We start from the raw sequence: 12,369 nt of genomic DNA, 5'->3' as shown, positions 1-12,369 counted from the left end.
AGGTCATCTATAAGTCTTTGCTTGATAAAGCCCCGCCTTATCTCAGCTCACTGGTCACCATAGCAGCACCCACCCGTAGCACGCGCTCCAGCAGGTATATTTTACTGGTCACCCCCAAAGCCAATTCCTCCTTTGGCTGCCTTTCCTTCCAGTTCTCTGCTGCCAATGACTGGAATGAACTGCAAAAATAACTGAAGCTGAAGACTCAGATCTCCCTCACTAGCTTTAAGCACCAGCTGTCAGAGCAGCTCACAGTTCACTGCACATAGCTCATCTGTAAATAACCCATCCAACTACCTCATCCCCATACTGTTATTTATTTGATTTATTTTGCTCCTTTGCACCCCAGTATCTCTACTTGCACACTCTTCTTCTGCACATCTATCACTCCCGTGTTTAATTGCTATTTTGTAATTATTTCCCCACTATGGCCTATTTATTGCCTTTACCTCCCTTGTCCTATCTCATTTGCACACATTGTATATAGACGTTTTCTTTTGTGATATTGACAGTATGTTTGTTTATTCCATGTGTAACTCTGTGTTGTGTTTGTGTCGCACTGCTTTGCTTTATCTTGGCCAGGTCGCAGTTGTAAATGAGAACTTGTTCTCAACTAGCCTACCTGGTTAAATAAAGGTGAAATAAATCAAATTAAATAAAAATGATTGTCCTTCTGAAGTCCACCCAACTCACAGAATAACACTGATTAAGCAATTGTTATTTTTGTATTTTTTTACAGTGTAGTTCAGCACTCCTACTCTGAGACACTTTGTGGATATGGGCCCAGATCACAAACCTGGTTGGGGGAGTCTGATGGAATGCTAATGGGTGCATCTCAATAGTCTAATGTGGCATCCTCTCCTCATCTCCTTCCCTAAAGAACATTACACTGGTGTGAAAGAGTTGGACAGGTGAAACCAGGAAGGCCATATTAGACTATTGAGATACATCTCTGTTATACATCCGATTCAAACCTAAAAGGTGCTGGCTGACCTCTCTGATTTCAGTCATGTGATGGTGTGAATTACATCAATGTTGAGACTAAAACAGGCTCACCACTTAAACTTCTTATGGCTGCGGGGGCAGTATTGAGTAGCTTGGATGAAAGGTGCCCAGAGTAAACTGCTCCTCAGTCTCAGTTGCTAATATATGCATATTATTATTAGTATTGGATAGGAAACACTCTGAAGTATAACATAACTCATATGGCAGGCAAAAAGCTGAGAAGAAATCCAAACTGGAAGTGAGAAATCTGAGGTTGGTCGATTTTCAACCCAGGCTGTATTGAATTCACAGTGGGATATGAATGAAGTTGCACTTACTAGGGCTTCCACTAGATGTCAACCGCCTTTAGAAACTTGAATGAGGCTTCTACTGTGTTGTGGGACTGAATAATAAATGGCTCTCTGCCAGGTCACTGGCAGAGAGCCATTTCCTGGTCACTCGCATTCCACATGATATTGCCCTGCGTTCCGTTGCTCCTCTAGACACAAAGGAATTCTCCGGTTGGAACTTTATTGAAGATTTATGATAAAAACATCCTAACGATTGATTCTATACTTAGTTTGAAATGTTTCTTCGACCTGTAATGTAACTTTTTGAAGTTTTTGTCCGAAGTAATCCTCAACCTGCACAAGCGTTTAGATTTGTATAACTAATGCGCTAACAAAAGTAGCTACTTCGACATAAATAACGGACATTATCGAACAAATCAAGCATTTATTGTGGAACTAGGATTCCTGGGAGTGCATTCTGATGAAGAGGGTAGCCTAGTGGTTAGAGCGTTGGACTATTAACCGGAAGGTTGCAAGTTCAAACCCCTGACCTGACAAGGTACAAATCTGTCGTTCTGCCCTGAACAGGCAGTTAACCCACTGTTCCTAGGTCGTCATTGAAAATAAGAATTTGTTCTTAACTGATAAAAATAAAAATGTAATTTCTTGTTTATGTTGACTCCAACATGTTTTTGGAACTAGTGAACGTAATGGGCCAATGTAAACTCAGATTGTTTTATATAAATATGAACTTTATCAAGCAAAACATACATGTATTGTGTAACATGAAGTCCTATGAGTGTCATCTAATGAAGATCATCAAAGGTTAATGATTCATTTTATCTCTATTTGTGCTTTTTGTGACTCCTGGAAAAATGGCTGTGTTTATTCTGTGGCTTGGTGGTGACCTAACATAATCGTTTGTGGTGCTTTCGCTGTAAAGCATATTTGAAATCGGACACTGTGGTGTGATTAACACCAAGATTACCTTTAAAACGGTATAAAATACATGTATGTTTGAGGAATTTTAATTATGAGATTTCTGTTTTGAATTTGGCGCCCTGCACTTTCACTGCTCATATCATCCCGTTAACGGGATTGCAGCCCTAAGAAGTTTTAAGAATGTACCTGTAAACATAGTACACGTTCATAACATTTTATAAATGTTTTTTTATAGCACCATGAAGATTCCATTTAGAACCTTATGAACATTATAGAACCTTAAAAAAACGTTATATATATATAGCACCAAAAAATCTGCTATGATTACAAGCCAAACAACCCTTATTAGGCACTATGTAGAACTGTTTTTTTTGTGTATGATCTACATACTCATCTCCTCTCCCTGTAACTTAAACTTCATTCTGTGAAAATGGACTGAGAATTTTATAGCAACTCCCCTGAACTTTTTAGTCTGAAAACATTTGAAATCTCAACCCTGACTCAAATCTCCCTCTGAGATAGAATCTACTTCATCCCAGAGCTTTTGGCCCGTGTCCCAGTCAGTGTTTACTACTAAGACCAGTCTCTTTCTGCAAGCTGGCTGACAATTACACAAGTAAAGCAGCTTCTGCAGACAGAAGTATTTGTAGAGAAGCTCCCTGTTTATTAGTGTGAGCATTAGACAGGTAGAGGAAGTGTGGTTCTACAGAAACACGGGGTGATGCTTCACTGGTTCTTCACACACACACACGCACGCACGCATGCACGCACGCACACGCACACGCACACGCACACGCACACGCACACACACACGAGGAAGTATCACTAGTCACTGTCTTGTCCTCCCTCCTATCTCCATGCATTCCTAAACCATGATTCATCATTCATCACCCTTTCAGCTTCTCCTCTTCTATGTGCTCCCTCTCTCTCAGCTCTCAGTGTGTCTAATGGAATAACAAGCACTAGCTTGCCAGGCCTGCCACATGAGCTGAACAGCAAACCAGCAGCCAGAACCTCTCCAAGCCTTTCCCTTCCCTCTCCTCCCCAATCCACAGCGCTCACCGAATGGATAGCTAATTCCTTCTCCTAATTTCCTGACTCTGCTGCCTGGATTACTGGTAGACCCAGTCCTATTTTTACCAGGGTTTAAGACCAGGATTAGGAGCCTCGGCAGCCAATTGGTACTGTTTAATACCCATGTTTTAATATGGAGCTATTCCGGAGTGGCTGTTGATCGTAAACGTTATTCACTCAACTCCTGAAATCTGGTTAGGCTGCTCTGTGTGTGTGTGCATGCAGATTGTAGTTCTGTTGTATGGGGCTACTGTAACGTTCCTCTGGGGATGTGGAGTAGACAGACTAGGTGGTATAGTAATTGTACTAAAGTGTGTGTCAGCTTAGGGGTTTTATGGCCGTGTGTCTGTATGTGGAGTTCATGTTTCATTGAGAATGTGGTGCGCTGTGTGTAAGCAGGGAGTTGTTTGTGTTGTAATAGCTTGTAATGGTGTGTGATCATTCTATACTGCAGCAGAGGCATCACCATTCATGGAAGGGTGAAAATGGCACAGATTCACCCAGAGAGAAATGTATAGATATTGAGTTGTCAATGGAAAAGGTTGGCCTAATAGTAGTTGCAGATCGGCTGGAAGGCAGGGTTGGGATCAATTCTGAATTTTGGAATTGACTCCCATTCAATTCACAAGTTTAAATTCTAATGGAACTTGCCACAACCCACAGGATGTAAAATTTGAGTTTGAGTGACAGGCAATATTTCATTCAGTGCAATTCAAAGAAATTCCATAGAATTTCCATGGATTCTGACCTGTCACACTTCCAGATACCAAAAAATATCACTTTTTCTATAAAACAAGGTTCATATATTATTTTAACCTTTGTGCTTAGATGCTTAGAATAGCAAATTACATTTCCACCAACAATTTAATTTGTTTGGCTTCTTTTTGAAGGCCTCAGGATCAACTGGTTAAATTAATGCATTCTGGGAAGTATAGTATTTTCCCCATATTGAACCAAATGTAAATGATTAATGAAATACACATGAAACACCTTCCTAATATTGTTGCACCCCGTTTTGCCCTCAGAACAGCCTCAATTTGTTGGGTCATGGACTACAAGGTGTCGAAAGCGTTCCACAGGGATGCTGGCCCATGTTGACTCCAATGCTTCCCACAGTCGTGGCAAGTTGGCTGGATGTCCTTTAGGTGGAGGACCATTCTTTAAAAAAAATGGTTGTTGTAATTGTCACCCCCTTTCTCTCCCCAATTTCGTAATTATGATCTTGTCTCATTGCTGCAACTCCACAATGGGCACGGGAGTGGCGAAGGTCGAGTCATGCGTCCTTCGAAACATGACCCACCAAGCATCGCTTCTTAACACCTGCACGCTTAACCCGGAAGCCAACTGCACCAATGTGTTGTAGAAAACACTGTTCAACTAACAACCACAGTCAGCCTGCAGGCGCCCGGCCCACCACAAGGAGTCACTAGAGTGCAATGAGACAAGTAAAGCCACCACAGCTTGGCCAATTGTGCGCCGCCCTATGGGACTCCCGATCACAGCTGGTTGTGACACAGCCAGGATCAAACCTCAGGCTGTAGTGATGCTGCAACACTGCGATGCAGTGCCTCAATAAGCTGATTAAACATTATGACCATTACACAGGTGCACCTTGTGCTGGGGACAATTAAAAGCCACTTTAAAATGTGCAGTTTCATCACACAAGACAATGCCACAGATGTCTCAAATTTTGAGGGAGCGTGCAATTGGCATGCTGACTGCAGGAATGTCCACCAGAGCTGTTGCCAGAGAATTTGATGTTCATTTCTGTATCTTAAGCTTCCTCCAACATCGTTCTAGAGAATTTGGCAGTATGTCCAACCGACCTCACAATAGCAGACCACGTGTAACCACGCCAGCCCAGAACCTGTGAGGGGATGCTGAGGAGTAGTTCTGTCTAATAAAGCCATTTTTGTTCAGTATAGAATTCAGTGATATTTCCCTTTAACGTGATAAAAATATAGAATAAAAAATATGACTAATTCAATTCAAATTCAATAATTTAATTGGAATATGTGAGGCATTCTCAATTCTGGTGACATTTAAAAGGGCCTGAGAGGGACAGCTATTGCATAAGGAAGATTTAACTACTCTATATTCTCTTCTAGGGGGCCAGACTAAATGGAGGCAGATGTTTTCTTCATGCCACCCGAATGAATGATCTGCGTCAAAAGCGATTACATTTTTGGTCAGTTTTACCACAACATTTCCCTGTCATCCAAACACCTCTGCCTGTCCAAAGGGGATGGAGTCATTATTGTAGTAGACTGCCCATTGGGATCAAAGTTGTAGCCCTCCTCTACAGCCCGTTGCCCCTCGTATGCAGTGTATGTAGTGTGGATTCTAAAGGGCACACATAACCTCAGAAATGCAGTAGTTTAGGAATCCATAATTTAACAGCTTTGTCGAAAGAGATCTGTTTTCTTGTCAGTTCGAATGAGTTTCACCCCTGTTTTCAGTGTTTTTTTTGCAGTGAATATTTATCAAGATGCCTGAAATGAACTTGTAATCACACACACACACACACACACACACACACACACACACACACACACACACACACACACACACACACACACACACACACACACACACACACACACACACACACACACACACACACACACACACACACACACACACACACACACACACACACACACACACACACACACACACACACACACACTTCGATCTGTGAATCCCACAATATCACCATAAACTGAGGGTCATAGGGATCATTCTCAGCATACTTAAGAATTCCATAAAATGTTCACATCTCTGTGTACATCATTTAAAACTTAAGCAATCTTAACCTTCTAGAACAAGAGTAGTGTACTTTTAGGAAGAAAATAGGACGGCATCTGAACTCATTCAAACATCTGAATTATTGATGATATCTACATCTGCCTGATATCTATTTGTACACAACACTCTATTGCTACGACTCATAAAAACCTCCCTGACTTTAGGATGATAGGGTGCATCTTAACACGCTAAAGTAACTTCCACTCCTTGTCTCCTCTCCTTAATTTACACTAATTCAAAGCCACAGGAAAGGAAGCCACTTAAGATAATTGAGATGCACCCAAGGAGAGGATGCATTTAGAGTTGGGGCTCAGCCCATTGCAACAATCCCCTGCATGCCATTATATCTACCTCAAAAAGATGGCAGTGTAGCAGTGTGAAGGAGTTAGAGTGGAACCATAGACTAAGTAGTAACAAGCTGAAATAATCTGCTGTCAATATGGTAGAAGAGTTCAAGTAATGAAATGTTACACCGGTGTCAAAGTTGTTCTTTGGAGACATTCACTGACCATCTCGTCAGCTGCAAAACAAAACATTAAACATGTCGTCTCCCACGAAGGATGCAAATTAATGCCAAACAGAACATACAGAACGCAGAATATCCCATGTTAATGTTCTAGACTCATTTCATGGGAACATTGCAAGAACATCCGTGTGTCCAGTTTTCTGTGGGTGAGGAGAATATCCCATCAACATCCCCCCTTAAACATACACAGAACATGTCTGCCATGTTCTCAGAACATAGGATATGAATGTTCGAGACACGTTTCATGGGAAAGATGCAAGAAAATTGCTGTGTATCAGTTGTCACTACGTCACCTGATGGCCCTGAAGAAACGTTCTCCCCAAAAAGTGGTTAATGACACATCACGCCTTGTTACTGTTGCCAATCAAGGCACCTAATTGGTGAACCACTGATCCAGAATCATAAAACACGGGACGAGATGTTAAAAACTGTCCATTGTGCCAATAGATGGAATGCACTCGCATGAGATTTGCCGTGATGTTGACAGAGTGGCATGGGAGGTTTATTTCTTAGACTGGGGTAAGATGTCAATTTTTGGGACACATCCTCAGTAGTGTGCCTTCGAATCAGTGGGTGTTTCGGCCTTTAATCACTAAACACCCTCATCAAAGGTGGCCAGCTAAAGGGTGATCAAGCCTTAGCTTGTGTCCCATGCCCAATTAAGATGTCCCACAGGACTGTGCAAGGCAGGGGCGTCCTCTTCTCTGAGCCAGCCATACAGCTGACCGCATACCTTATATGCCCTCCTCAAGTTGGAGGGATCTGAATTGAGTTCTCAGGTGGGGGTGAGGGGTCATGAAGTTATAGCCCAGCAAGGGTCCTTCCGTTTGATCCAGATCCACTGGCTACCTCTTTCAGCTGCTTGAGAAACTGCTCTGACGGTCTGCCGCAGAGCCTGTCCATGGATTCCAAGTTCTTTCAGCAACCTGATGATGGAAGAAGCCACGAATCCTCTGCATCCCACTTCAACTGGCCAGACTTTTGCATTCCAGCCACGCTGAGTTGCGTCTGCTGCCAACTCTGTGTAACGCAGTTTCTTACGTTCGTAGGCCTCTTCAACAGAGTTTTCCCACGGGACTGTGAGCTCTATGATGTACACAGCCTTTCGTGAAGGGGACCAGAGTACCATGTCTGGCCTAAGGTTGGTAGAAGCAATCTCAGGTGGAAAAATGAGTTGCTGGCCAATATCGACAAGCATCTTCCAGTCCCGGGCCATAGCTAGGTGTCCAGTTTCTGGCTTTGTAGGAGGATACTTGGGCCTTTTCTGTCCCTCCCGGATGAATGTTGTTGTTTTGACGGGATTGCTTGTGTTTGGAGGTAATGAATGGGTTGTACTCCTCTTGGTCTCAAGTGCTGCAGCCAGGCTCTTGAGGACCTGATTGTGCCTCCAGGTGTAGCGGCCTTGTGAGAGGCTGGTCTTGCAACCTGTCATTATATGCCTGAGAGTCGCTGGAGCTGGGCAGAGGGGGCAGGTCGAGTCCTCGCCATACCATTGATGTAGATTTTTTGGTGATGGAAGCACATCATAAACAGCTCTTATGATGAAGCTGATGTTGCTTGCCTCCATTTGCCAAAGCTCACTCCAGTTGATCTTTCTCCTCTCCAGGCCTTCCCACCGCGTCCATTGCCCTTGTTTAGCAAGAGAGACAGCCTTTGCACTTCTTGCAGTCTCCTCCTGTCTTCGCACCTCCTCGACCACCAGCTTCCTGCGTTCAGATGTTGTTGCCTTATGGAACATTGGTTTGCTTGCTGCCAGGCCAAAGCCTCCTCTTCCATGCTGGATATTCCCCACAATGTCTTGGTGTCTCAGGGCTGATGTTGCTTGCTGCACAGCATTGGATGATGTCCATTTCCGTCCAGTTTGTAGGGGAGGTGCAGCCTTGCTAATGGTCTGGTCTTTGGAGTCCTTCAATGTCATCTGAAGTCTTACTTTAGAGCACTTGTACTCCTCCGTTAGACTTGTAAGAGGTAGTTCAAGGACCCCTTTGCCATAGAGGCCGATGTTACTCAGGCATCGTGGGACACCCAGCCATTTCTTCACGTATGAGGTAATGGTTCGCTCCATCTTCTCCACTGTTGTTATTGGGACCTCATAGATGGTGAGTGGCCACATTACCCGGGGAGAAGTCCAAACTGTAGGCACCAGAGCTTGAGCCTCCCAGGCAGTAGGGTCTTGTTGATGTTCTCAAGACCGTCGGCGATGTCCTGCCTTACTTGCTGCACTTGATCTTTATCCCGGAGGCTTTCGTTGTACCATCTACCCAGGCTCTTGATGGGTTGCTCAGACACCGTTGGTATCGGGTCATCTCCAATGCAGAACCTCACATCTTTAAGCTGTCCCTTGACTATGGAGATGCTTCGAGATTTGCTTGGCTTGATTTTCATCCGTGCCCACTTGATGTTATCCTGCAGTTTTGCAAGTAGCCGCCTGGTGCATGCTGCAGTGGTGGTCAGTGTAGTCATGTCATCCATGTATGCTCGGATAGGTGGGAGACGGAGCCCTTCCTTAGTTCTCTCACCACCGACCACCCATCTCGATGCCCTGATGATGACTTCCATGGCCATAGTGAAGGCCAGAGGAGAAATTGTACAGCCTGCCATTATGCCTACTTCCAAGCGCTGCCATGTTGTTGTGAAGTCAGGTGTTGTGAAACACAATTGCAGGTCTTGGAAATAGGCCTTTACCAGTGTAGTGATGGGTTCTGGTACGTGGAAAATGTTGAAGGATTCCCAGAGGAGTTCATGGGGAACTGAGCCAAAGGCATTGGCCAAGTCGAGGAAGATGACATAGAGGTCTCTCTTGTCCTTCTTAGCTGTTTGGATCTGGTGCCAAATCATACTAGTATGTTCCAGGCAACCAGAGAAACCAGGAATGCCTGCTTTCTGTACAGATGTATCAATGTACTTGTTCCTTTCCAGATAAGTGGACAGCCTCTGTGCTATTATACTGAAAAGATCTTCCCTTCGACGTTGAGAAGGGAGATTGGTCGGAATTGACTGATGTCTGTCGCATCCTTCTCTTTCGGGATTAGCACACCACCAGCCCTTCGCCATGCCTTTGGTATTATTTCCTTCTGCCACACTATCCTCATGAGCCTCCAAAGAAAGCGTAGAACATCCGGGGCGTTCTTGTAGAGCTTGTATGGTACTCCATTAGGCCCAGGAGCCGAGGCCGCTCTTGCTCTTCGGACAACGTTCTCTACTTCCCTCCATTTTGGAGGGTCAGTGTCCAGATTGAATTCTGGTGGTTGAATAGGTGGGATGTCATGTGGGATGATTATCTGCTCATGCCTTTTCATGTCCTGGTGGACCTTTTCCAGATGTTCTTCCAGTTCAGGCTTTGTAGTTTTTAGGATTCCGCACTTTTCCTTTGCGAAGAGATCTTTGACAAACTTAAAGGGGTTTTTATAGAACCGTGTTCTTGAGTGTTCCTTCTTCCTACGAAGTTTCCTTAAGTTTTCCGCTCTTCGCAAGGTTGCCAGCCGACACTTAATGTCTGCTTGGAGTAGCATGAGACCTTCTCTCTCTGCATCAGAGGCCTTCTTCCACTGCTTCCTCAGCTGCCTTCTCTCTCTGACAAGTATCTCGATCTCCTGCTGTCTCCTAGATTTGGCTGGCGCGGGAGGTGTCTTGCCACTTCTCCTTTCGTTTACGCCAAAGCGCTCTTCTCCGTAGTGGTAGATAATGTCTCCCATCCTTTCAAGCTTTTTCTCTGCTTTTCCTACCTGTTGTTCCAAGATTTTTGTCAGGTCGTTGTTGATTGTTTCCCACTCTCTCTTTTCAACGGCTTTGGGCCACTTCACACTCGGTCTGTGCCCTTTGATCTTTTCCTCTTTTAGAGGTCTCTGTGGTTGGGTGAGTTCATCCACCGGCATTTCTGTGCTTGTGTTATCCTCCTCAGTTACAGGGGTGCTGATGCTCTGCGAACTTTGGTTTGCGTCCCGTCGCTGTGCTTCATTCGACTGATTTGACTGGCTGCTTCGTAAGAAGTACTGGTCAATGCGAGGTCCCTGTCTCTGCTTCTCTAACAAGCACCTTTTCCTCCCTTGATGGATCCTTAACCCCCTTGCCGATGTTACTCTCTCCCAACCACAGCTGCACACCTGAAGTGTGTGTCCTGCTGCTGTTATGGTTGTCTCATGTGCTGTGTTCCTACTCGTAGTCGTTTCCGTTCCTGGGTCCGTAACCGTGTGATCAGTCGTTGAGCCATCTTGCGCCCCAGCTCTCGCAGGCTCTAGGGGTATGTTCCTTTGTTGACTTTCAGTAGCACTTAGTGGGTGTCTCCAACATACTGAAACAGCGTCGGAGACTGCCAACATGGGTAGCTAACCCATGACAGCCCCAGTGGGGTCTATTCCCTCCGGTCAGCTGTCTCTCCAAGCTGTCACACAGACTTTCCTATGTTGTCATAGCTCGTTGTCTGTTGGCATGGTTAGGGAACATATATTAATAAGAACGAGAGTAGAGCAGGTCTCTTGAACCCTGTTCCTGGAGAGGTACCCTCCTGTAGGTTTTCACTCCAACCAAAATTGTATTGGAGCTAATCTGCTTCAATTTATCAACCAGCTAATTATTAGAATCAGGTGTGCTTTATTAGGATTTGAGTGAAAACTTACAGGACAGTAGCTCTCCAGGAACAGGGTTGAAGAGCTCTGGAGTAGTGTGACTCACCTAGCATTTCTCAAACCCAGGCCACCAGCCCCAATGACGAACACCCTAACCACTGTCCCAACAAGGGATATCGCTAAGAAATGTGCTTATTGGGCCAGTATAATTAGGCCCTGTCCAGAAGAAAACCTAACCCCTTCTTCTCCTATGTAGATGAAGCAACTTAATAGGTGTAAGCAATAGGGTGAATGCACTTTAAAGTAAAACTCAGCTCTGTTAAAAGTACACAATAAAAAATATTTCAGGCGTTCAGGTGTCATTAAAACAGGCTAACATGCCCCACCAACATTAGACAACAATGCAGAAAACCGTTAAATTGCTGAAATAAGTCATTCAAATCAATGATGAGAATAGAATATCCGATACTTGACAGGGACACGGTCGCACAGTGGGAAGATCAAAGTACAATGTATGTTTGGTTAGAGGTTGATGGAATATTCTCCTAAACCTCAGAAAACTGGAGACATATCTTATAATCCGCGAACATGGCAACCATGTTCTGTGTATACATATTTTGTGGGAATTATTTAGTCATTTGAATTACACTAGGCTGAACTACACTCCAATTTATTTTATATTTTCAAAAAACAAAAGAAATGTTCTATAACAGTTGACATTTTGTGGCCCCCCATTCACCCTGCGTTGGTATCAGACGTCTGATAGCACTATGGTGTGATAAAAGCATCTGCTAAATATACATTTACGGTGCATTTGGAAAGTATTCAGACCCCTTCCCTTTTTCCACATTTTGTAACGTTACAGCCTTATTCTAAAATTGATTTAAAAAATAAAAAAGCCTCATCAATCAACACACAATACCCTATAATGACAAAGCAAAAACAGCAGTAACACATTTACATACCGTAAGTAATCAGACATTTTACTCAGTACTTTGTTGAAGCACCTTTGGCAGCGATTACAGCCTCGGGTCTTCTTGAGTATGACGCTACAAGCTTGGCAGACCTGTATCTTGGGAGTTTCTCCCATTCTTCTCTGCAGATCCTCTCAAGCTCTGTCAGGTTGGATGGGGAGTGTCGCTGCCCAGCTATTTTCAGGTCTCGCCATTGATGTTAGATC

Source organism: Oncorhynchus gorbuscha, linkage group LG07 (assembly GCF_021184085.1).
Source record: "Oncorhynchus gorbuscha isolate QuinsamMale2020 ecotype Even-year linkage group LG07, OgorEven_v1.0, whole genome shotgun sequence".
In the NCBI taxonomy this organism is placed as follows: Eukaryota; Metazoa; Chordata; class Actinopteri; order Salmoniformes; family Salmonidae; genus Oncorhynchus; species Oncorhynchus gorbuscha.
The sequence above is the reverse complement of the archived record's forward strand: the minus strand, read 5'-3'. Positions refer to the sequence as shown.